Raw genomic sequence first — 26,371 nt, forward strand, 5'->3', positions numbered from 1 at the left:
CACGGCAGCGCCATTTTGCCGTGGATCCGCGATCTATCGCATAGTAAAGGAGGAGACAGAGAAGTCTCGATACACAGAACCCCAGTACCAATTACTGACTATGCCACAGACCCCAGGGGATTTACTATATCACTATATCCCTGACTAGAGTGGAAGTGCAAAAGCCATAGCAGTACAAGTGCAAAAAAATTGATCCATGGGGTACAAAGGTCCCCTCAGTGAGTGGCATATGATTTTATTAACGGACCACGGCAAGATGAAGAATATAAATGCATACATATTACAAACTTTAGTCATAAAAGACACAAATGCAAAGACAAAAGGATTAAAACATCAGAGACTGTTATTAAAAATATTAATAAATTGGAATTAAATTTAATAATAAAAATTAAAAATTAAAATTAAATCTGGCGAACAGCATATGTAGTATCATGCTGCCAGATCCAATCAGGGTGTCAAATTACTGTCCCTTAATGAATAAGTATAGTGAATCGGGGTAAAAAGAGGTAAAAAAACCCGAAAAACTTCTAAAATCAAACTAATAAGAATTAAAACCACATAGTCCTTCCTATACCCGTCTCCTAAATGAGGGGGTAAAAACGGGACTGGAGGACATTTAATCATAAAAAAGGCTAAAAAATGAGTCAGGGTAGATAAGTGACAATACCAGATCATAAGCTGTTATACACATGGGAAAAATGTCCCACGTGCTGAAAATGAAAGAACATACTAAAAGTATGACCAATAAAGAACATAGGATAGAAATGAGCTCAAATATCATGAGATGATAATATGGAAAATAAAGAACACGTCAATGGTTAGCAATAAAGCAGTTGACGTCTACCTCAATATTATGACCTAAGGGGTGTAAGGTATGTAGCTCAAACACCCATTTGGTTTCAGCTTGGGAAACTGCCCTTGTCTTATTAATACCCCTCCAATGGTTACCGATGACATCGATGCCTATAAATTTCAACGAAGAAGGGTCATTATTATGGTGAAGGCGGTAATGATTCGATAATGAGTGCTCCCTGAAACCCTTCTTGATATTAGAAACATGTTCGCGTAGCCGATCACGCAGACGTCTTGTTGTTCTGCCGATATACTGTTTGCGACAGGGACACTGTAGCAAATATACCACAAATTTGCTCTGACAGGAAATGAAATGCTTGATATTATAAGTTCTGCCAGTAACTGACGATTGAAATGTGTCGACTCTCCTTTTTCTTGTATTGTCACACTTACAAATGATGCACCTATTACAGGGGTGAAACCCTTTTAGATCATTAAACAAAGATATATTATTGGGAGGATCAACAACATTTGGAGCAATCATATGCCTAACAGCGGTTGCCTTCCGAAATACAATTTCCGGTTTCTCCGGTAGAATTGCTGTTAAAACTGGGTCCATTTTTAAAATACCCCAATTATCATTCATAATTTTATTGATGGTCTTATATTGGGTCGAAAAAGATGTAATGAAGGGGCAGATTTTCTTTTGATTATTCCTTGGTATATCCATCAACATATTGTTTCTGTTCATTTGCGCCACTATCCTAATAGTGTGATCAAGAGTAGCCTCACTATATCCCTTCTCTAGAAACCTTTGTTTTAAAATATTGGCCTGTACATGAAAAGTCCCATCATCTGTGCAATTACGCCTGATCCTCATCATCTGTCCTTTTGGAATATTGGACAGCCATTTAGGATGATGACAACTCCCTAGAGGGATGAAACTATTGCGATCTGTTGATTTGAAGAATGATTTAGTAATAATCCTACCCATGTGATTGACAAGTGTTAAATCTAAGAAATTAATCTCTTCACGACTATAAACATATGATAGTTTAATGTTGAGAGTATTATTGTTTAATGAGTTAAAAAAGTTTTTAAGAGACTCCTCCTCCCCATTCCATAAAAGCAGGATATCATCAATATATCTTTTATAAAATAACAACTCTGGCCACTCTCTGGCAAAAATGAGATCCTCCTCCCACCGGGCCATAAATAAGTTTGCCAGACTAGGGGCAAACTTTGCCCCCATTGCCACGCCTCTGATCTGCAGGTAGTAATCTTTGTTGAACCAAAAATAGTTCCTAAACATTGCAAATTCTAATAAATCTAAAATAAAACCCTTCTGGGTGACAGGTAGGGAGCTGTAATGTGTTAAAAAGAAATCAGCTGCTTCCATACCATCATGATGACTAATATTTGAATACAGAGAAGCGACATCAGCTGTTACTAAAAAGGTATCGGGAGAAGTGACTAAGGAACTGACCTCGTTTAAAACCTGTTTAGTGTCTTTTAAATATGCTGCAGTTTGTAAAACAAGTGGCTGGAGAAAAAAGTCCACATATTCACCGATCCTAGAGCACAAAGAACCAATACCGCTTATTATTGGCCTCCCCGGTGGTTTAATGGGGTCTTTATGAACCTTCGGTAATATATATAAGACTGGTAACTTAGGTGCTGATGGACATAAGTAGGACTTCTCTTTTTTATTTAGAATCCCTTCTTCATACCCCTTATTGATGATAATTTTAAGAGAACGTTTATACTCTACTTTGGGATCCTTAAGTAAACGGACATATGTGGTATTATCACTCAGAATTTGGTGAGACGGGTATAGGAAGGACTATGTGGTTTTAATTCTTATTAGTTTGATTTTAGAAGTTTTTCGGGTTTTTTTACCTCTTTTTACCCCGATTCACTATACTTATTCATTAAGGGACAGTAATTTGACACCCTGATTGGATCTGGCAGCATGATACTACATATGCTGTTCGCCAGATTTAATTTTAATTTTTAATTTTTATTATTAAATTTAATTCCAATTTATTAATATTTTTAATAACAGTCTCTGATGTTTTAATCCTTTTGTCTTTGCATTTGTGTCTTTTATGACTAAAGTTTGTAATATGTATGCATTTATATTCTTCATCTTGCCGTGGTCCGTTAATAAAATCATATGCCACTCACTGAGGGGACCTTTGTACCCCATGGATCAATTTTTTTGCACTTGTACTGCTATGGCTTTTGCACTTCCACTCTAGTCAGGGATATAGTGATATAGTAAATCCCCTGGGGTCTGTGGCATAGTCAGTAATTGGTACTGGGGTTCTGTGTATCGAGACTTCTCTGTCTCCTCCTTTACTATGCGATAGATCGCGGATCCACGGCAAAATGGCGCTGCCGTGCTCGCGCATGCGCAGTGCTTACTTTCTCCGGGAAAATGGCCGCGGCTCACTGCGCATGTGCCGATTTCCCTATTTCTGACACTGGCGTCGGTCACGCTCCTGTACAGTCTCCCCTCTGATGATGTGCCTTTAGCACGAAAGGCCTAAGGAGGAACTGTGCAGAGCGTGACGTCATTCCACCGCCGGAGCCACGAGGAGGCTCGGCGGTCACCATCACTGGGGTCAGTACTGCTGTATTTTAATTTATACATGATATACTACTTGCATACTGCCCTATTGTTCTAATAATAAAAACTCGTTTTTTGGACATACTACACTATTTTGGGCATCTGTTTTTTGGGGCTCCTGCCTGGAGCTTTCACTCCCATAGAAAAAGCACTTTGCCATCCCGAGACGAGGTTTTTTCCTGAAGTACCTGGCTGACCTTAAGGGGACCCCCGGACCTATCTTAGGAGTCTGTGATGACCTACCGTGAGGGAGATGCCTGGCTTCTGATGTACCTATTGCTTGTGATGCATGATCACACATGCGCATAACCCATGCGTTTCCGGTGAGTGCGCATTTCTGTTATTCTGACAGAGTGGAGGCCGTGGGAATTCGTATATCTATAGTTTACCACTGTGGATATTGTACTATCACCTTATTGACTTTTCATCTTTTTAAGCGCTGCACTCTATTGTTTTGAAACTGATTGTTTGTATTTGAGGCATTATGGTTGCCTAAAGTGTTCTAGCTGCTGACATTTATGAGAGCGCTCACTATTTATCTTTTGTATAGTTGTAGAGAAGTGATGAAGGCGATATAGCTGAGTAGTTGGGACCAAAAAGAAGATATTAGTTGGCAATCCCAAAATCTGTGTTTTAGCGAAGGTTTATAGTGTCCACACAAAGGGCAGGTAGAGACCGAGGGATTCCCACGGACATACAGGCATGGCATATAGGCACGGTGCATTAACTTTAATTGTTGCTCTCGCCAGAACTCATTGGAGTTGAAGGCACAGGTATTGTTGAAACCAGTGAGGATTTGATCCATTGAGAGTGTGTTGTCAAAGTCTCTGATCCAAGGAGAAGTAGGAGTGGAGGCCTCTAGAGGGTGCACATAGTGTAGGTTTAATGGTCCATAGATGTGGGATATCTTGTATTTTTGATTTCTAACTAAGATGTCTATGAACGAGGAACGGAAGCGACCAGATTTAACCAATGTTATCTTGTTCACATAATTACAAACTTGCAATATATACAGAAAATGGTGAGGAGGTAGATTGAAAGAAGTTGAAATCTGAGAAAAAGATAAAGGAAAGCCAGAGGTCGTGTCGTATAATTGGCTAACTAGTTTGAGGTCCCGTTCCAACCATAGATCATAAGCTGCGTGTTGTTGAGGGACAGAAAAAGCAGGATTACGATGTATGGGAAGGAAACGGGAAACCCATGGGGATACACCTAATTTACGTCTGATCTCCCTCCATGTGATAAGGGTATCACGGATGAGTGGATTATATTTTAAGTGTGGAGGGAGTGAGTTAGGGTTTGAATGTAAAAGGGCTGCAAGATCGAAAGGATGGGCCATGGCAGATTCCAGTTGCAGATTAGAATAGTTGGAGGATTTGGTCAGCCAATCTATACACACCCGTAAGATGCAGGAGAGATTATATACTCTGATATTTGGAAGACCAATTCCCCCCTCACATCTAGGCAGATATAGCTTATGCAGGGCAATGCGTGACCGACGTCCTTTCCAGATAAATGTAGAGAGCGCTTTGTTTAGTCTAAGTATGTCCGTATGCTTAAGTAGTAGAGGGATGGTCTGAAGAGGGTATAACAATTTCGGGAAGCTCACCATCTTGAAGAGGTGGGCTCTCCCTACAAGTGACAGTGGTAACTCTTTCCATACCTCTAGTTCGCCTATAATTTTTTGAATTGTTGGTGAAAAATTGAGTGAGTAGAGAGAAGAGGCAAGTTTTCCAATTTTGATTCCTAAGTATGTAATATGATAAGGGGCAATTTTGAAATGAGAATTATGAGCCCATGAGGGAGTGCGTGCATGGAATAAGGGAAGGACTTCGTTTTTCGTGAAGTTAATACGAAGACCCGAACAGTGCCTGAAGGCTGTGAAAATATCCTGTATATAGGGCAGGTCATGAGTTGGGTTGGCAGTGAAAATTAAAATGTCATCAGCAAACAAGGCTAAACGTAGATCTTGTTGAGCTATTTGGACTCCGTGCAGCTGTGAGTGGAACAGAAGGAAGCGGGCTAAGGGTTCTAGGGCCAAATTGAAGAGCAGGGGGGATAAGGGGCACCCTTGTCTTGTTCCTTTATGCAGTTTAATAGGGGTAGATGTGTGCCCTGCAGCAACCACCTGTGCTGTAGGAGCTGAGTACATAGCTTGGACTACATGAGTGAAAGGGCCTGAGAAGCCGAATCTATGTAAAACCATCTGCAGCCACTGGAAGTTAACATTATCGAAGGCCTTTTCAGCATCAAGAGAGATTATCGCTAGATCTTGGTGAGGATTAATTTTAGCATGATTTAACACTGCTAGTACTTTGCGGATGTTTGAAGCAGCAGAGCATCCTTGTATGAAGCCCGCTTGAGAGGGATGAATGATGGAAGGCAAGATAATAGCTAAACGATTTGCGATAATTTTTGATAGAATTTTGGCATCTAAATTTAGAAGGGAGATCGGCCTATAGGAACCTGGGTCAGACGGGTCTTTGTCTTTCTTTGCTATTAATTTTATATGTGCCTGAAAGGCAGACGGAAGATAGGCACCCCCTTCTAGTATAGAGCAGTAAACTGATTGCAGGGTAGGAGAAAGGGTTGTGACCATGAGTTTATAGAACTCAGAAGTGTATCCGTGTGGGCCAGGGGCTTTACCATTAGCCAGAGTTTTTATAGCGGATTGAATATCGGATTGAGATATAGGAGCATTAAGAGATTGGAGTGCTACGGGATCGATTTGAGGAAGAGCAATGCCTTCTAGAAAAGACAAAGCCTGTGATTGGTCAATAGGGTCGGGGCCATATAGTTTAGCGTAGAAACTTTCCAATATGGAAACAATTTCTTCAGGGGAGTGTTTCAATATACCCTGAGAGTCCTTGAGGGAGGTGAATTGTGTAGGAGTAAACGGTTTACGGCACAAGCGAGCCAGGAGTTTGCCCGGCTTGTTGCCAAATTTATGATACTGTAAATCAAGATGTGATTGGTGCATGGATTCTTCTGCTGTTGCCCATGTTTCGAATTGGTGTTTTGCCTCTAGCCAAGCTTTCCTCTGTTCATGTGTGTTGGAGTCAGCCAAATTTTTTTGAGTCCGTCGGAGTCGGTTGCTAGCTTCTGTGTATTTTAGATCGGCCTTTTTCTTATATGCAGATGTAAAGGCGATGATTTTACCACGTAAAACCGCCTTTCCCGTTTCCCAAAATAGGTTAGGATTGGATAAGTGAGCTGCATTGGTGATCTGGAAGTCTGCCCAAGTATCTTGGAGTTGACGTAACACCTCCTGGTTATTTGCTAAGAAGGAAGGAAAGCGCCACGTTTTGTAAGATTGTGTGTTGTTAAGATAGTTGAGGGTTATGGATATGGGAGAATGATCCGAAATAACTATGTCATGTATATCTGAGGAAGATGCGTATTGCAAAGCAATAGAACTGCAAAAAAAATAGTCTATTCTGGAAAGCGAATGGTGTACCGGAGAAAAGAAGGTGAATTCCTTCCCATCTGGGTGGGCTAAACGCCAAATGTCTGTTAATTGCATTGCTTCCGCAAATGTAGACAGTTGTGTGAGCGTTGATTGGGACTCTGAAAGTGGGCACTGATTGTGTTCTAGTGATTTTGACTTATCTTCAAAGGCATTCATAAGTGAATTGAAGTCCCCTCCGACTACTAAAGGTAGGTGGATGTAGGCGGACAGCTTTGAGGACAGGTCCTGAAAAAACTGTTTTGACGGTGAGTTTGGAGCATAAATATTGGTGAGGACCAGTGATTGAGAGCCTACTTTGAGGTGTACCGCTAGGAATCTGCCTGCCTCATCAGTGTTAACCGAGATTATGTCAGGTGCGAGCTTTTTGTGTATCAGAATGAGCACACCCGCTTTATTATTGAGTGAGGGAGAACCTATAACGTGCCCTACCCAAAGTTTTTTCATACGAACAAAGTCAGATTGGCCTAAGTGTGTTTCTTGGAGTAGTGCTATATCTGCTCTAAGTCGGCGGAGATGGCGGAGAATAGCCATGCGTTTATGAGGTGATCTTAAGCCCTTGACTTTCCAAGAATAAATACGTATCATTAGGTCACGTGATAGGAGGTGAGTACAAAGGTAGTGGACTTACAGTTTTGTAGGGTGGAGCCAGCTATCCCCCCATTACCGCCCAATCTCTGATGAAGTATGGTCGACTCCCAAGGAAGGGGTGATTCTCCAGAAAAATGTAAGAAAAAAGAACAGAAGAAAGGAGAGAGAGAGTGGAACATGGTGGCCCAACTGGGGCCTATCAGAAGAGCAAAACAAACAAAAAACCATAACAGTGTATTGGACTTCACATAAATCTGCATGCTGTCCCTGTACTGCGACCAACGTGTCCGGGAAATAGCAGAGTAGTGATCTGCAGCAGTGGCTCATTGGAGTTGTTGAGAGGGCAGGGGAGCATGGCCCCCATGCCTAAATGGCATCGCCAAAGGGAAAAGAGGCTCAACAAATCGAATGACCAGAGCGGAACCGTGGTCGAGGCAAGGCACAGAGAAGAGATGACACAGTAAGTACACGTATATGCTATCAAGCAGAATGAGAGGAAAGTACCACAGGATCAACTAAGTTATTGCTTTCTAACAGCTGGTATAGCTATCTGTGGACTGAAGATGATAGCTAAAGGCACAAGAAACTTTTAGTCAGTTAAATGAGGCAGGTGGTCCAATTCGTGGAGTAAACCGTATAGCGCCTGAGAGAGTGCGCCAGCTCAGGATTGGCGAGATTTAGAGGGAGCAAAGTTGGTACGTGGGCGTTTCGGTGGATCCTTGCGAGGGCTTCGCTGATCTCTAGGGCCTGAGGTGCGAGGGTGAGGAGACGTCGCACCATCCGTAGCCATCAAAGAATCTTGTAAATATTGAGCGGCTTCTTCAGGGTGGACGAAAGACTTTGTATCGCCAGAAGGTGTAGTAAAGCGGAGAGTAGCCGGATAACCCAGGGTGAATTTGTAGCCCCTTTGGTGGAGCGTGGCACATATTTCCTGAAAGGCCTTACGTTTGCGGGATACTTCTTGTGAGTAATCGGCAAATAGGAGTAATTTGTGACCATCTACTTGTAGGGATCGAGAATTGCGGAAAGAATTAAGAATAGACACTCGATCAGCATAGTTGAGATACTTGACTATCACCGATCGCGGTGTACGGCGGTCATTCGAAGGCGGCCCCAAGCGATGAGCTCTCTCGACCTGACACAAAGTGGTTAGACCTAGAGCTGAGGGTATACGTGTGGAGCATAATTCTGGAAGCACCCCGGTTGTAAATGATTCTGGAAGGCCCACTATGCGCAGATTATTTCTGCGTGAGCGATTTTCTAAATCATCCAACTTGTCTAGGATGGATTGGTGTGTACGATTAGTTTGAAGCGCACCTGAGCGCAGCGAGTGAACATCGTCCTCCAAATCTGACAGACGCTGTTCCACTTCAGTTAAACGTTTACTATGATCACCTATGTCTTTTCTGATCTGTTCAATGCCTGTGGCTACTGCATGATCCACGGCTTGTGTGATTGTGGGCAGTAGAATGGCAGCGACTGCTTGTGCAATTTTGTCATACACTTCTGTGGAACTACAGGTGCCAGGAGTAGAGGTCAGGGCTGGTATAATTATATCAGTGTGTGCAGGGAGGGTGTGTACATCTGCACCAGCGTTTATAACAGCCTCTGTGCCTGTGTCCATTGAATTAACATGGGCGGCGGCCATCTTGGCTGCAGGAGGGGGAGAGCCGCATCCCTCTCCCCTCGTGGTGGGACCTGAGCTCTGAGGAGTCGGCAGGAGGAATCGCTCCATGCCGGAGGGACTGAGGATCGTGCGGGGGGGCCAGTGGGGAGCTCCTGAAGCCGCTGACAGATGTCCCCTGTGCAGAATGCCGGCTTTGTATGCGGGGATCCCGAGAGCCGCGGGTCTCACCTCCTCACAGCATCAGCGCCGGAACCGGAAGCCCAAGAGACTGCTTCTAATCTCAGCTTGTTACCTGTATGGAAGACACCTGTAGCCAGAAATCCTGCTGAATGATAGGGGATCAAATCCTTATTTCCCTCATGAACATGCAAATCAGTCATTTGCTAGACATGCATTTCTGCTGAATTTGTTGTTGCTATTCTGTCTCTCAGTGTTACAATACACCGAACATTCGATTTTTAGACCAGTCATTTCTTTGTGAGTGGGTAAACATTCAAAATCAGCAGGGGAGCAAATACTTACTTCCTTCACCGTAGCTTTCAGCATATTTAATTGCTATATCTGTGTGTCATGGGCAGGGGCGGACTGACTATTTGGAAACTCGGGCACTGCCCGAGGGCCCGGGGTCAGTAGGGGGCCCCATGAGATGCCCCTGGTACCTTTTTCATAGGCTTTTTTGAGTTTGGGCAAGGACACAGGGGCCCCATGATCCCCTATTGCCTGGGGGCCCCATGAGTTGTCAGTCCACCCCCTGGTCATGGGCATACATGACAGGGACATTTTAAACTTTTACTTCTTTCGAGAACTGTCTCACTCTGCAGTCCTTGAGAATTAACCATGCTACAGCGCCTTAAGATAGGAACGTAATGTTCTGTCTGGTTCCACAAGCCTCGCTGTAATCTACGTTAGTAAATTGGGATTTAATGAGAAAGGGAACACAATTAAAAATCTCTGGAAGCTCACAAAGCTGAAACACTTTTCCAGAGCAGAACAAATTAAGAAACACTTTTCCATTGTCAGGCCGTAGCAATGAATAATTTACGTTTCGGGATTTTGTTGTAATCATGCAGAGGTGGTGTCCTCTTCAATAGGGATTGATCCACCCAAGTAGAGACCCATCCTGGATTCGGCCTGTCTGATATCTCCCAGATCTGTTCAGGTCTCACATAGGCAGGGGCGGACTGACCATTTGGAAACTCGGGCACTGCCCGAGGGCCCGGGGTCAGTAGGGGGCCCCATGAGATGCCCCTGGTACCTTTTTCATAGGCTTTTTTGAGTTTGGGCAAGGACACAGGGGACCCAGGATCTCCTATTGCCCGGGGGCCCCATGAGTTGTCAGTCCGCCCCTGCACATAGGCCTACAGCTTATAATTACCCAGAGAAGATGAAGGAAGGGTACAGTTCGCCACCTTCTGTGATGTCATATCTAAAGAGATGGAGCCAGTAAAAGCCCCAATCAATGTTGAAGATGGTTTGCCCATTCATCCATGTGGCTCCTTTATTTCAAATGAGTGCCAGGAGTACATCCCAGCTCTTGTAGGCACTAAAAATGCAATGAAAGGAATCTGATCCCAGCTGGTTTCCCGGCAAACAGATAACTACACAAATAGTGTGCTCTGCATTGTAATAGATTCATTGGAGGGCAAGTGAGATGCATGGACCCCTGATATCTCATTAAAGAGGGCATGTCAAAAAATGATCACATAGGGGACTGTTGAGTTAAATAAAAATAAATAAATAAATAGTGAAAAAAACACAAACACTTTTTAACCCAACCCCCCTTCCCAAATCACACATTTTTGCACATACGAATGTAAATGCATGCATCAGGGGCGTATACACCAGAAAACATTGATTGCCCTACACGCGGTACATATCGCCGCAGATGTCGGAGTGAAAGCAATATTTCTAGCACCAAAACTGATGGCTAACTCTAAATTGATGACTTGAAGTGACTTCTAGAAACTTCCCATCTGGCCATTTATAAAAAGGCTCCAGTGGGAGCTCAAGTGGGAGTACTGTTATCCTGGGTGGACGTCATATGGCGTCCTCCAGGCGCACGTCTCCTCAAATCCTAGTGCCCACCCTGTGGCTCAATCTGTCGCTCGCTGTGTCCCCCGGACACAGCAATGACAGATCGTTGCACCGGGCTTGCCCCAGTACCATGTGATCACTGTGATCGGTCACTTGTACACAATCAATGGTTTTCATTCAGAGCCATTCATTCACTTCCCATCTGGCCATTTCTAAAAAAAGGCTCCAGTGGGAGCTCAAGTGGGAGTACTGTTATCCTGGGTGGACGTCATATGGTGTCCTCCAGGCGCACGTCTCCTCAAATTCTAGCACCCACGCTGTGGCTCAATCTGTCACTCGCTGTGTCCACCGGACACAGCAATGACAGATCGTTGCACATTGCTTGCCCCAGTACCATGTGATCACTGTGATCGGTCACTTGTACACAATCAATGGTTTTCATTCAGAGCCATTCATTGTGTATTATTGTGATGATCTCTGTGATTGGTCACAATGATCACATGGTGCAGACAGGGTCAATCACAATGCATCTGTCCTATGTGATAGCTGTGGCCAATCACAGCTATCAGAACAGTACACACTGGCAATAAAGACCATTCATATAAATTATTGCTTATAACAGTGATCGCCACTGTACTGTTATCCTGGGTGGACGTCATATGGCATCCTCCAGGCGCACGTCTCCTGCACATTCTAGCACCCACGGTGTGGCTCAATCTGTTGCTCGCTGTGTCCACCGGATACAGCAATGACAGATCGTTGCACATTGCTTGCCCCAGTACCATGTGATCACTGTGATTTGTCACTTGTACACAATCAATGGTTTTCATTCAGAGCCATTCATTCACTTCCAATCTGGCCATTTCTAAAAAAAAGGCTCCAGTGGGAGCTCAAGTGGGAGTACTTTTATTCTGGGTGGACGTCATATGACGTCTTCCAGGCGCACGTCTCCTCAAATTCTAGCACCCATGCTGTGGCTCAATCTGTCGCTCGCTGTGTCCCCCGGACACAGCAATGACAGAACGTTGCACCGGGCGTGCCCCAGTACCATGTGATCACTGTGATCGGTCACTTGTACACAATCAATGGTTTTCATTCAGAGCCATTCATTCACTTCCCATCTGGCCATTTCTAAGAAAAGGCTCCAGTGGGAGCTCAAGTGGGAGTACTGTTATCCCGGGTGGACGTCATATGACGTCCTCCAGGCGCACGTCTCCTGCAAATTCTAGCGCCCACCCTGTGGCTCAATCTGTCGCTCGCTGTGTCCCCCGGACACAGCAATGACAGATCGTTGCACCGGGCTTGCCCCAGTACCATGTGATCACTGTGATCGGTCACTTGTACACAATCAATGGTTTTCATTCAGAGCCATTCATTCACTTCCCATCTGGCCATTTCTAAAAAAAGGCTCCAGTGGGAGCTCAAGTGGGAGTACTGTTATCCTGGGTGGACGTCATATGGTGTCCTCCAGGCGCACGTCTCCTCAAATTCTAGCACCCACGCTGTGGCTCAATCTGTCACTCGCTGTGTCCACCGGACACAGCAATGACAGATCGTTGCACATTGCTTGCCCCAGTACCATGTGATCACTGTGATCGGTCACTTGTACACAATCAATGGTTTTCATTCAGAGCCATTCATTGTGTATTATTGTGATGATCTCTGTGATTGGTCACAATGATCACATGGTGCAGACAGGGTCAATCACAATGCATCTGTCCTATGTGATAGCTGTGGCCAATCACAGCTATCAGAACAGTACACACTGGCAATAAAGACCATTCATATAAATTATTGCTTATAACAGTGATCGCCACTGTACTGTTATCCTGGGTGGACGTCATATGGCATCCTCCAGGCGCACGTCTCCTGCACATTCTAGCACCCACGGTGTGGCTCAATCTGTTGCTCGCTGTGTCCACCGGATACAGCAATGACAGATCGTTGCACATTGCTTGCCCCAGTACCATGTGATCACTGTGATTTGTCACTTGTACACAATCAATGGTTTTCATTCAGAGCCATTCATTCACTTCCAATCTGGCCATTTCTAAAAAAAAGGCTCCAGTGGGAGCTCAAGTGGGAGTACTTTTATTCTGGGTGGACGTCATATGACGTCTTCCAGGCGCACGTCTCCTCAAATTCTAGCACCCATGCTGTGGCTCAATCTGTCGCTCGCTGTGTCCCCCGGACACAGCAATGACAGAACGTTGCACCGGGCGTGCCCCAGTACCATGTGATCACTGTGATCGGTCACTTGTACACAATCAATGGTTTTCATTCAGAGCCATTCATTCACTTCCCATCTGGCCATTTCTAAGAAAAGGCTCCAGTGGGAGCTCAAGTGGGAGTACTGTTATCCCGGGTGGACGTCATATGACGTCCTCCAGGCGCACGTCTCCTGCAAATTCTAGCGCCCACGCTGTGGCTCAATCTGTCGCTCGCTGTGTCCACCGGACACAGCAATGACAGATCGTTGCACATTGCTTGGCCCAGTACCATGTGATCACTGGTTTTCATTCAGAGCCATTCATTGTGTATTATTGTGATGATCTCTCTGATTGGTCGCAATGATCACATGGTACAGACAGGGTCAATCACAATGCATCTGTCCCATGTGATAGCTGTGGCCAATCACAGCTATCACAATAGTACACACTGGCAATAAAGACCATTCATAAACATTATTGCTTATAACAGTGATCGCCACTGTTATAAGCAATCATAGTGTAAAAAAGAACATCCTGATTACCTCTCCAGAGTAGTACAGTATGGTAACACTGATCTGGTAATAGTATGTCAAATAAAATTTAAAAAAAGGAAAAAACAAAAGAAAAATTGTTGAAAGCTTGAAAAAAAAATGTTTTTTTTACACACTGGCAATCAGAATCCCTGATCACCACCACCATTCCAGTCATATAATGATGTTGTACTGCTCTGGTGAAAAAAAATGTGAAAAAATGGATTTAATCTTTTTCTTTTAAAAAAAAATTGTGACAAAAGAATTACAACTTCAAAAACTCATCATGCCTCTTACTAAATAACTTGGACTGTCGACTTTCCAAAAAGGGGTCATTTTGGGTGTATTTGTACTGACATTTCAGGGCCTCAAGAAAGGAAATTGGCCATCAGTACATCAGGATTGATCATTTTTTAAAAAATATCTATAAATACCATAATTTGTAAATTCTATGACTTTCAAACAGACTAAATTATATCCACTGATTTGACTTATTTTTTACTAAGGAAAAGTAGCAAAATACATTTTGGGCTAAATTTATGAGGATTTTTTTATTTTTATAACAAAAAAAAAAAGAAAAAAATTTTTTTTTCAAAATTTTCAGTATTTTTTCACGGTTGGGTTCACATATATGCGGTGTGGTACATCGCATGTGATTCGCACAGAAAATGCACTGCATTCCTGTGCAAACCACATGCGATCTGTGTGCGGTGCGATTGGAGCCATACATTCTGTATAACTCTAATCACACCGCACCCGCACCAAAAAGGTGCAGGACCCTTTTTTGGATCCGCACTAGAATCGGATCGCATGGGTATTCACACCTATGCAATCCGATTCTGCACATCGCACCGCGTTTTGCGGACCGCTTTTGGGGTGTTGTTAACTTAACATACACACCCGCAGCGGTTCGCATGAATGGGGTGCGATTCTGATGCGGCACAGAAAATGCTGCAAATTCCGCATCGCATCAGTGTGAACCTGGGCTTATATAGCAAAAAAAACAAACAAAAAACAGTGGTGATTAAATACCACCAAAACAAAGCTCTATTGGTTTTAAAAAAAAAGAAAAGAAAAAAATTACTTAGTGTACAGTGTTGCATGAGTAACACCCCGGTCACACCGATCCAAATGTTGAAATCGTGCGACTTCCAGTGAAGTTGCACGATTTCAAAGTTGGACGACATGCCGATTTGAGGTGCGATTTGAAAGACATCTAACACAAGTGTCTATGCAAAACGCACCAAAAGTGGTGCATACACTACTTTAGAAATTGGTGCGCCGAGTCAGAACCGCACCGATATGACCGCTGTAATTATGGACAATACGGTGCAACTTGTCATGCAATCTGCAAGTCGTATGGTATGCAAATCGCATGCCACGTTGCACCCAGTGTGACCGAGGTCTAATTGCCATTCAGAGCGTGAGAGCGCTAAACTCTGAAAATTGGCCTGGGCAGGAAGGGGGTGAACCTGTCCGCTACTGAGGTGGTTAAAGAGCCAACCTATGGAAAATATAGGGTACCGAAGTGTGTCTCCATTTCACGGGTGAACACGTTTTAACCCCCCTGGCGGTATTCCCGAGTGTAGCTCGGGATAAAGTTTCAGCACCACAAGCGGTAACCCCGAGCTACACTCGGGAATACACTGCAGCGTTGCTCCGAGATCCCTTCTTTTCTTACCTTGTCCTGCGCTCCCGCGATGTCCCTCCTGCAGTGTCCCCTGTAATGTCCTCCGGCCGATGCCGGCATCTGTCTTCCGGGTTCCCTGCGACGTCGGGACGTACGGGGGATGGAATAGTGGGAAATTTGAAAATGAAAAAAAGTGACATTCACTAAATACACTAAAATCACATAGTATAACATTCCTGTATCAAACCATTTCACATACATTTTGTCCCGAGTGCTTTGTCCGGCGCCCTGCCTGCATTTTTACTGTTCTTTCTGCCTTGAAACTGAGAAACGTCCATGACGTCCAAAATCGTCCCTTTAGGTCAGACGCTGTTTTAGACCGGCTAGAGAACAGCGATAGTAAATCAGAACCACTTGCAGAATTGAGTGATAATGATTCGTGGGGGAAATTCCTCATCAGACACTGAAAACGATTCTGCGACTTTGCTCAGTGATGTGCGAACTTGGCGCTATATTTCACATTTCAGTGTTTTTGGTTTGATTATATTATTGAATTACATTTATTATTATTATATTATTATTTTTTATGATTATTAATTAAATTATAATTTATGATTTCATGTTTCAAATTTTATTATACCCGGGATGTTTACTAGACTCTTGTTCAGACAGATTTCAGTGAGTTATTCCTAAAAATTACAGGCCTACAATAAAAAAAATACATATTTCCATGCAAAAAAATGTACCGCTTTGAGCACAGAAATATGGACATAATCAGACCGCTAGGGAGGTTAATAAAATGCTACACTATATACTTCTTTTGGCTCTTGTGGTGAGCTATTCCTCATAGGAGAGGGTCTTTTATATTTTATATTTTACAAAAAAATTGCATTTTGTGGGAAGGGTCAAACCTTAAGGGTTGCCGGTTAACAGGAACTATCTGGTAACCACTCAGCAATCTCTGCAGGCAATATTCCAGTCTATATGGGCCATTTGGCACCAACATCAGTGCTGAGCGGGTGAGCTAATGTACATCCGGCGCTCACCCTAAGCACAGGGCCATGCGTTTTACTGCATTCATTGAATTCATTTTTTACTGAAATTATAGATTTGATAAACAGTTGCTGTAATACTGTGTGACATAAAACATTCCAGCTGCCATCATTTCCTTATTATAGAATGTGTTGGGGTTTAACCTCCCTGGCGGTCTGATTATTTCAGATTTTTGGTGCTGAAAGCGGTACATTTTTTTGCATGGAAATATGTAGTTTTTTTTATTGTAGGCTGTAATTTTTAGGAATAACTCACTGAAATCTGTCTGAACAAGAGTCTAGTAAACATCCCGGGGATGATAAAATTTGAAACACGAAATCGTAAATTATAATTTAATAAATAATCATAAAAAATAATAATATAATAATAATACATTTAATTCAATAATATAATCAAACCAAAAACACTGAAATGTGAAATAGAGCGCCAAGTTCGCACATCGCTGAGCAAAGTCGCAGAATCGTTTTCAGTGTCTGATGAGGAATTTCCCCCACAAATCATTATCACTCAATTCTGCAAGTGGTTCTGATTTACTATCGCTGTTCTCTAGCCGGTCTAAAACCGCTTTTGACCTAAAGGGACGATTTTTGGACGCCATGGACGTTTCTCAGTTTCCAGGCAGAAAGAACAGTAAAAATGCAGGCAGGGCGCCGGACAAAGCACTGCTTTACTATGTAAAATTTGTTTGGAAAAAAATGACATTTTTTAAAATTTTCAAATTTCCCGCCGCCGCCCGTATGTCCCGACATCACAGGGACCGGAACATGGAAGCCGGATGCCGGCATCGGCCGGAGGAGATGGCCGGGGACGCTGCAGGGGGGACATCGCGGGAGCGAAAGACAAGGTAAGTGCTGCAGGGAATCCCTGAGCAACGCCGCATGGTAAGCCCGAGTGTAGCTCGGGGTTACCGCTTTTGGTACTGAAACTTTACCCCGAGCTACACTCGGGAATACCGCCAGGGAGGTTAAGTGTGTTTTCTTGTAAAACATTTTAGCATGAAACCAAAAAAAAATGTTTTTGACAGCAAAATGGCTACAGATCACATGGTGTGATATCAAAAGAGCAATGAGTCAGCATGCTAATGAGCCTCTTAGGTATACTGATAAAATGTTGAGGAAAAGAAATGTAATCTCTAACTACGGAAAGGTTTCTTCACAGTAAGAGCTGTGAAAAAGTGGAATAGACTCCCTCAAGAGTTGGTTGTGGCCAGCTCAGTGGATTGCTGTAGGAAAGTCCTGGATTGTTTCTTGGATACACAGAATATAACTGGATATAACATTTATAGGTAAAGTTGATCCAGGGAATATCCGATTGCCTCTCGGGGGATCAGGAAGGAATTTTTTTCCCTGCAGGAGCAAATTGGATCATGCTTTGCTGGGTTTTTTTTGCCTTCCTCTGGATCAACTGTGGGTGTAGGATTATAACTTGTTTTTTTTCTATGGTTGAACTGGATGGACTTTTGTCTTTTTTCAGCCAGACTAACTATGTAACCTTGAATGTGACATCACACATACCTAGGGGTCAAGGATGTAGAGTTCATGCAGACCACAGAGTAAACCGTCACCTAGCCTCAGAAAACCCTTGGTTCATTATACCCTTTGTACTGCCCAACTTTCATGTATTTTTATGTCGTGTGTGGAACTGGATTGGGTTATTATTGTTTTGTAGTATACTGACATCTAGTGTCGGTTTTCAGTCACTACAACCTGTTTCTATGAGATTTTGGTATTTTCCTCTGTCCCCTCCTTTTTAGTGCTTGTTAGTTCAGTCCTAGCTAGACCCTCCCCATTTCCTCCTTGTTCCCTCAGTCAGAGTTAGTACTTCACATGGCTTAAAAGTTTTATTTCCTTACATTTCAAAAGACTTGAAAAACATTCTCTGTGCTACAATTAACTGAAATAAAATTGTGTTGGATTCAACTGAAGGGGTAACCTGCCTGTGGATGGTGCCAAATCAGCAGGTGACCATACTGTCCATCAGGTTATTATTGTTTTGTAGTATACTGACATCTAGTGGCAGTTTTGGGCAACTACAACCTGTTTCTATGCGATTTTGGTATTTTCCTCTGTCCGCTACTCCTTTTTAGTGCTCATTAGTTAAGTCCTAGCTAGGCCCTCCCCATTTCTTCCTTGTTCCCTCAATTAATGTTAGTACTTCACATGGCTTAAAAGTATTGTTTTCTTACACTTCCAAATACTGGAAAAGCATTCTCTGTGCTACAATTTACTGAAATAAAATTGTGTTGGATTCAGCTGAAGAGTTAAGCTGCCTGTGGATGGTGCCAAATCAGCAGGTGACCATACTGTCCAGACAGACTGTGTCTACAAAGGATTGTGAATGTATAAAGAAGCATTTAAAACAGAACATCTTTTGTAAGCTGCATTCAACTGCTGATGAGAAGCAGATGATCACAATTCAAATCAATGTGTCTGTTCTATCAAGCTGCCAGTGGAGTGAATGTGCCCTTTAGTTTCCAGATACATTCACAAAAAACCTGACAAATGATCATAATTTCATCCACACAAATAGACAACATTGGGATTTATTTTATTTCCCTGTAATCTACCCAGTAACAGGTTAATCAAATTCCATTTTCCAGAGAAATGATTTATCATTGCATTTTTAAAGACAAATAGTTAATTAAATTATGTTTTACAATTAAATTATGATAATTGATTTAGATTGATTCTACGGCATTTCATGCATTTCAAGTAATTATGATACAATTTTATACACTTGAACATTGTCAGTAGATCAGGAAAGTGACATACGAGGTGTATTGGTTCTATGTCCTTCATCTTTTTACTTACTGTATTAGCTCAGTATAAAGTTACATTATGAAATATTAAATATAATCACATTGCTTTGAGGAAAGCCAAATACCTCCTCAAATAACAATAAAACTCTGCAAAAAACAATTTTAAAAACTAGAGAAAAAGTGAAAATTGGGAAAAGTCCTCCAGTTCCCATATACTCCAACACTAAAAGTTACTTAGTTAGTCTGGCTGAAAAAATACAAAAATCCATCTAATTCCACCAAAAAAAAAAGAAGTTATAATCCTACACCCACAGTTGATCTAGAGGAAGGCAAAAACCCAGCAAAGTATGAACCAATTTGCTCCTGCAGGGGAAAAATTTCTTCCTGATCCCCCAAGAGGCAATCGGATATTCCCTGGATCAACTTTACCTATAAATGTTATATCCAGTTATATTCTGTGTATCTAAGAAAAAGAATCCAGGACTTTCCTACAGCAATCCACTGAGCTGGCCACAACCAACTCTTGAGGGAGTCTATTCCACATTCTCACAGCTCTCACTGTGAAGAAACCTTTCCGTGTTTGGAGATTCAATTTCTTTTCCTCCAGACGTAAAGAGCGCCCCCTTGTCCTCTGTGATGACCTCAGGGTGAATAACTCTACACCAAGTTCACTATATGAACCCCTGATGTATTTATACATGGAGATCATATCCCCCCTTATGTATTATACATGGAGATCATATCCCCCCCTTATGTATTATACATGGAGATCATATCCCCCCCTATGTATTATACATGGAGATCATATCCCCCTTATGTATTATACATAGAGATCATTTCCCCCCTTATGTATTATACATGGTGATCATATCCCCCCTTATGTATTATACATGGAGATCATATCCCCCCTTATGTATTATACATGGAGATCATATCCCCCCTTATGTATTATACATGGAGATCATATCCCCCTTATGTATTATACATAGAGATCATTTCCCCCCTTATGTATTATACATGGAGATCATATCCCCCCTTATGTATTATACATGCTGATCGTATCCCCCCTTATGTATTTATACATGGAGATCATATCCCCCTTATGTATTATACATGGAGATCATATCCCCCTTATGTATTATACATAGAGATCATTTCCCCCCTTATGTATTATACATGGAGATCATATCCCCCCCTATGTATTATACATGGAGATCATATCCCCCTTATGTATTATACATAGAGATCATTTCCCTCCTTATGTATTATACATGCTGATCGTATCCCCCCTTATGTATTATACATGGAGATCATATCCCCCCTTATGTATTATACATGGAGATCATATCCCCCTTATGTATTATACATGGAGATCATATCCCCCCTTATGTATTATACATGGAGATCATATCCCTCTTATGTATTATACATGGAGATCATATCCCCCCTTATGTATTATACATAGAGATCATTTCCCCCCTTATGTATTATACATGCTGATCGTATCCCCCCTTATGTATTATACATGGAGATCATATCCCCCCTTATGTATTATACATGGAGATCATATCCCCCTTATGTATTATACATGGAGATCATATCCCCCCTTATGTATTATACATGGAGATCATATCCCCCCTTATGTATTATACATGGAGATCATATCCCCCTTATGTATTATACATAGAGATCATTTCCCCCCTTATGTATTATACATGGAGATCGTATCCCCCATTATGTATTATACATGCTGATCGTATCCCCCCTTATGTATTATACATGGTGATCATATCCCCCCTTATGTATTATACATGGATATCATATCCCTCTTATGTACTATACATGGAGATCATATCCCCCCCTTATGTATTATACATGGAGATCATATCCTCCCTTATGTATTATACATGGAGATCATATCCTCCCTTATGTATTATACATGGAGATCATATCCCCCCTTATCTATTATACATGGAGATCATATCCCCCCTTATGTATTATACATGGAGATCATATCCCCCCTTATGTATTAAACATGGAGATCATATCCCCCCTTATGTATTATACATGGAGATCATATCCCCCCTCATGTATTATACATGGAGATCATATCCCCCTTATGTATTATACATGGAGATCATATCCCCCTTATGTACTATACATGGAGATCGTATCCCCCCTTATGTATTATACATGGAGATCGTATCCCCCTTATGTATTATACATGGAGATCGTATCCCCCTTATGTATTATACATGGAGATCATATCCCCCTTATGTATTATACATGGAGATCATATCCCCCTTATGTATTATACATGGAGATCATATCCCCCCCTTATGTATTATACATGGAGATCATATCCCCCCCTTATGTATTATACATGGAGATCATATCCCCCCTTATGTATTATACATGGAGATCATATCCCCCCTTATGTATTATACATGGTAATCATATCCCCCCTTATGTATTATACATGGTGATCATATCCCCCCTTATGTATTATACATGGAGATCGTATCCCCCCTTATGTATTATACATGGTGATCATATCCCCCCTTATGTATAATACATGGAGATCATATCCCCCCTTATGTATTATACATGGTGATCATATCCCCCCTTATGTATTATACATGGAGGTCATATCCCCCCTTATGTATTATATATGGAGATCATATCCCTCTTATGTATTATACATGGAGATCATATCCCTCTTATGTATTATACATGGAGATTATATCCCCCTTTATATATTATACATTGAGATCATATCCCCCCTTATGTATTATACATGGAGATCATATCCCCCCTTATGTATTATACATGGAGATCATATCCCCCCTTATGTATTATACATGGAGATCATATCCCCCCTTATGTATTATACATGGAGATCATATCCCCCCCTTATGTATTATACATGGAGATCATATCCACCCTTATGTATTATACATGGAGATCATATCCCCCCTTATGTATTATACATGGAGATCATATCCCCCCTTATGTATTATACATGCAGATCATATCCCCCTTATGTATTATACATGGTGATCATATCCCCCCTTATGTATTATACATGGTGATCATATCCCCCTTATGTATTATACATGGAGATCATATCCCCCTTATGTATTATACATGGAGATCATATCCCCCTTATGTATTATACATGGAGATCATATCGCCCCTTATGTATTATACATGGAGATCATATCCCCCTTATGTATTATACATGGAGATCATATCCCCTTTAAGTATTATACATGGAGATCATATCCCCCCTTAGGTATTATACATGGTGATCATATCCCCCTTATGTATTATACACGGAGATCATATCCTCCCTTATGTATTATACATGGAGATCATATCCCCCCTTATGTATTATACATGGAGATCATATCCCCCCTTATGTATTATACATGGAGATCATATCCCCCCTTATGTATTATACATGGAGATCATATCCCCCCTTATGTATTATACATGGAGATCATATCCCCCCTTATGTATTATACATGGAGATCATATCCTCCCTTATGTATTATACATGGAGATCATATCCTCCTTATGTATTATACATAGAGATCATTTCCCCCCTTATGTATTATACATGGAGATCGTATCCCCCATTATGTATTATACATGCTGATCGTATCCCCCCTTATGTATTATACATGGAGGTCATATCCCCCCTTATGTATTATACATGGAGATCATATCCCCCTTATGTATTATACATGGAGATCATATCCCCCCTTATGTATTATACATGGAGATCATATCCCCCCTTATGTATTATACATGGAGATCATATCCCCCCTTATGTATCATATCCCCCCTATGTATTATACATGGTGATCATATCCCCCCTTATGTATTATACATGGATATCATATCCCTCTTATGTATTATACATGGAGATCATATCCCCCCCCTTATGTATTATACATGGAGATCATATCCCCCCTTATCTATTATACATGGAGATCATATCCCCCCTTATGTATTATACATGGAGATCATATCCTCCCTTATGTATTATACATGGAGATCATATCCCCCCTTATCTATTATACATGGAGATCATATCCCCCCTTATGTATTATACATGGAGATCATATCCCCCCTTATGTATTATACATGGAGATCATATCCCCCCTTATGTATTATACATGGAGATCATATCCCCCCTCATGTATTATACATGGAGATCATATCCCCCTTATGTATTATACATGGAGATCGTATCCCCCCTTATGTATTATACATGGAGATCGTATCCCCCCTTATGTATTATACATGGAGATCATATCCCCCCTTATGTATTATACATGGAGATCATATCCCCCTTATGTATTATACATGGAGATCATATCACCCCTATGTATTATACATGGTGATCATATCCCCCCTTATGTATTATACATGGAGATCATATCCCCCTTATGTATTATACATAGAGATCATTTCCCCCCTTATGTATTATACATGGAGATCGTATCCCCCATTATGTATTATACATGCTGATCGTATCCCCCCTTATGTATTATACATGGAGATCATATCCCCCTTATGTATTATACATGGAGATCATATCCCCCCCTTATGTATTATACATGGAGATCATATCCACCCTTATGTATTATACATGGAGATCATATCCCCCTTATGTATTATACATGGAGATCATACCCCCCCTTATGTATTATACATGGAGATCATATCCCCCCTTATGTATTATACATGGAGATCATATCCCCTTTATGTATTATACATGCAGATCATATCCCCCCTTATGTATTTTACATGGAGATCATATCCCCCCTTATGTATTATAAATGGAGATCATATCCCCCCTTATGTATTATACATGGTGATCATATCCCCCTTATGTATTATACATGGAGATCATATCCCCCTTATGTATTATACATGGAGATCATATCCCCCCCTTATGTATTATACATGGTGATCATATCCCCCCTTATGTATTATACATGGTGATCATATCCCCCTTATGTATTATACATGGAGATCATATCCCCCTTATGTATTATACATGGTGATCATATCCCCCCTTTATGTATTATACATGGTGATCATATCCCCCCTTTATGTATTATACATGGAGATCATATCCCCCCTTATGTATTATACATGGTGATCATATCCCCCTTATGTATTATACATGGAGATCATATCCCCCCTTATGTATTATACATGGAGATCATATCCCCCCTTATGTATTATACATGGTGATCATATCCCCCCTTATGTATTATACATGGAGATCATATCCCCCCTTATGTATTATACATGGAGATCATATCCCCCCTTATGTATTATACATGGAGATCATATCCCCCCTTATGTATTATACATGGAGATCATATCCCCCCTTATGTATTATACATGGAGATCATATCCCCCCTTATGTATTATACATGGAGATCATATCCCCCCTTATGTATTATACATGGAGATCATATCCCCCTTATGTATTATACATGGAGATCATATCCCCCCTTTATGTATTATACATGGAGATCATATCCCCCCTTATGTATTATACATGGAGATCATATCCCCCTTATGTATTATACATGGAGATCATATCCCCCCTTTATGTATTATACATGGAGATCATATCCCCCCTTATGTATTATACATGGAGATCATATCCCCCCTTAATCTCCTCTTCTCAAGAGAGAATACATTCAGATCCTCTAATCTTTCCTCATAGCTGATCTCCTCCATGCCTCTTATCAGGTTGGTTGCCCATCTCTGTACTTTCTCCAGTTCCCCAATGTTCTTTTTGTGAATTGGAGCCCAAAACTTAACTGCATATTCCAGATGAGGTGTTACTAATGATTTGTACCGGGGGGGGGGGAATGATATCTCTCTCTGGAGTCTATACCTCTCCTAATACAAGAGAGGATTTTGCTCGCTTTAGAACCCGCAGCTTGGCATTGCATGCATAATACATTTTTTCTGTCATTGACACCTCTGACACTGAGATGTGTTTTCCTTCCAGTGACAGCGGAGGGACATTTTTTCATATCGGTTACACCACAGATGCTGGGAACATTTTTCCTTTCAGTAAAGCCCTCAATGCTGGGAGATTTTTTCCTTTGTGACTGTCAGCACATTAACCGCTTGTAGACCGCCCGCCCGCCCGCCCACATTGTACTGCAGACAGGCGACCCGGGCAGGCACAGTGGTGTACCTGTATGTCGCTGGCCTCTTCTATAAAATAATAGAAAATAACTGAACAAAAAACAAATAGAATAGAAAGACTAACCGTCTTCTGAAATTCAATTTTCGAATAGAATAAACTGTAATTCAAATAGAATAGATTACAATAGAATAGAAAAGAAAAAATATGGAATAGAAAATAAAAGAATAGAATAAGATAGAATAGAATGATAGGATAGAATAGAATATAACCATACAATGGAATTTGAATTTAGAATAGAATAACTTCAAATTGGAATAGAATAGATTAGAATAGAATAGAAAAGAAAAAATACAATGGAAAATAAAAGAATAGAGTAAGATAGAATAATAGGATATAATAGGATAAAATTGAATATAACCATGCTCTGAAATTTTAATTGAGAATAAAATAACTTCAAATTTGAATAGAATGGATTACAATAGAATAGAAAATAAATAAATAGAATAGAAAATAAAAGAATAAGATATAATAGAATGATAGGATAAACTAGGATAAAATAGAATATAACTATACTCTGAAATTTGAATTTAGAATAAAATAACTTCAAATTCGAATAGAATAGAAAAGAAAAGAAAAAAAATAGTATAGAAAATAAAAGAATAGAATAAGATAGAATAGAATTATAGGATAGAAAAGGATAAAATCAGGTGTGGACTGACAATTCATGGGGCCCCGGGGCAATAGGGGATCATGGGGCCCCTGTGTCCTTACCCAAACTCAAAAAAGCCTATGAAAAAGGTACCAGGGGCATCTCATGGGGCCCCCTACTGACCCCGGGCCCTCAGTCAGTGCCCGAGT

The sequence above is a fragment of the Staurois parvus genome, unplaced genomic scaffold (genome assembly GCF_062004578.1).
Source record: "Staurois parvus isolate SC_StPar_1 unplaced genomic scaffold, SC_StPar_1.0 ptg000119l, whole genome shotgun sequence".
NCBI classification, from domain to species: Eukaryota; Metazoa; Chordata; class Amphibia; order Anura; family Ranidae; genus Staurois; species Staurois parvus.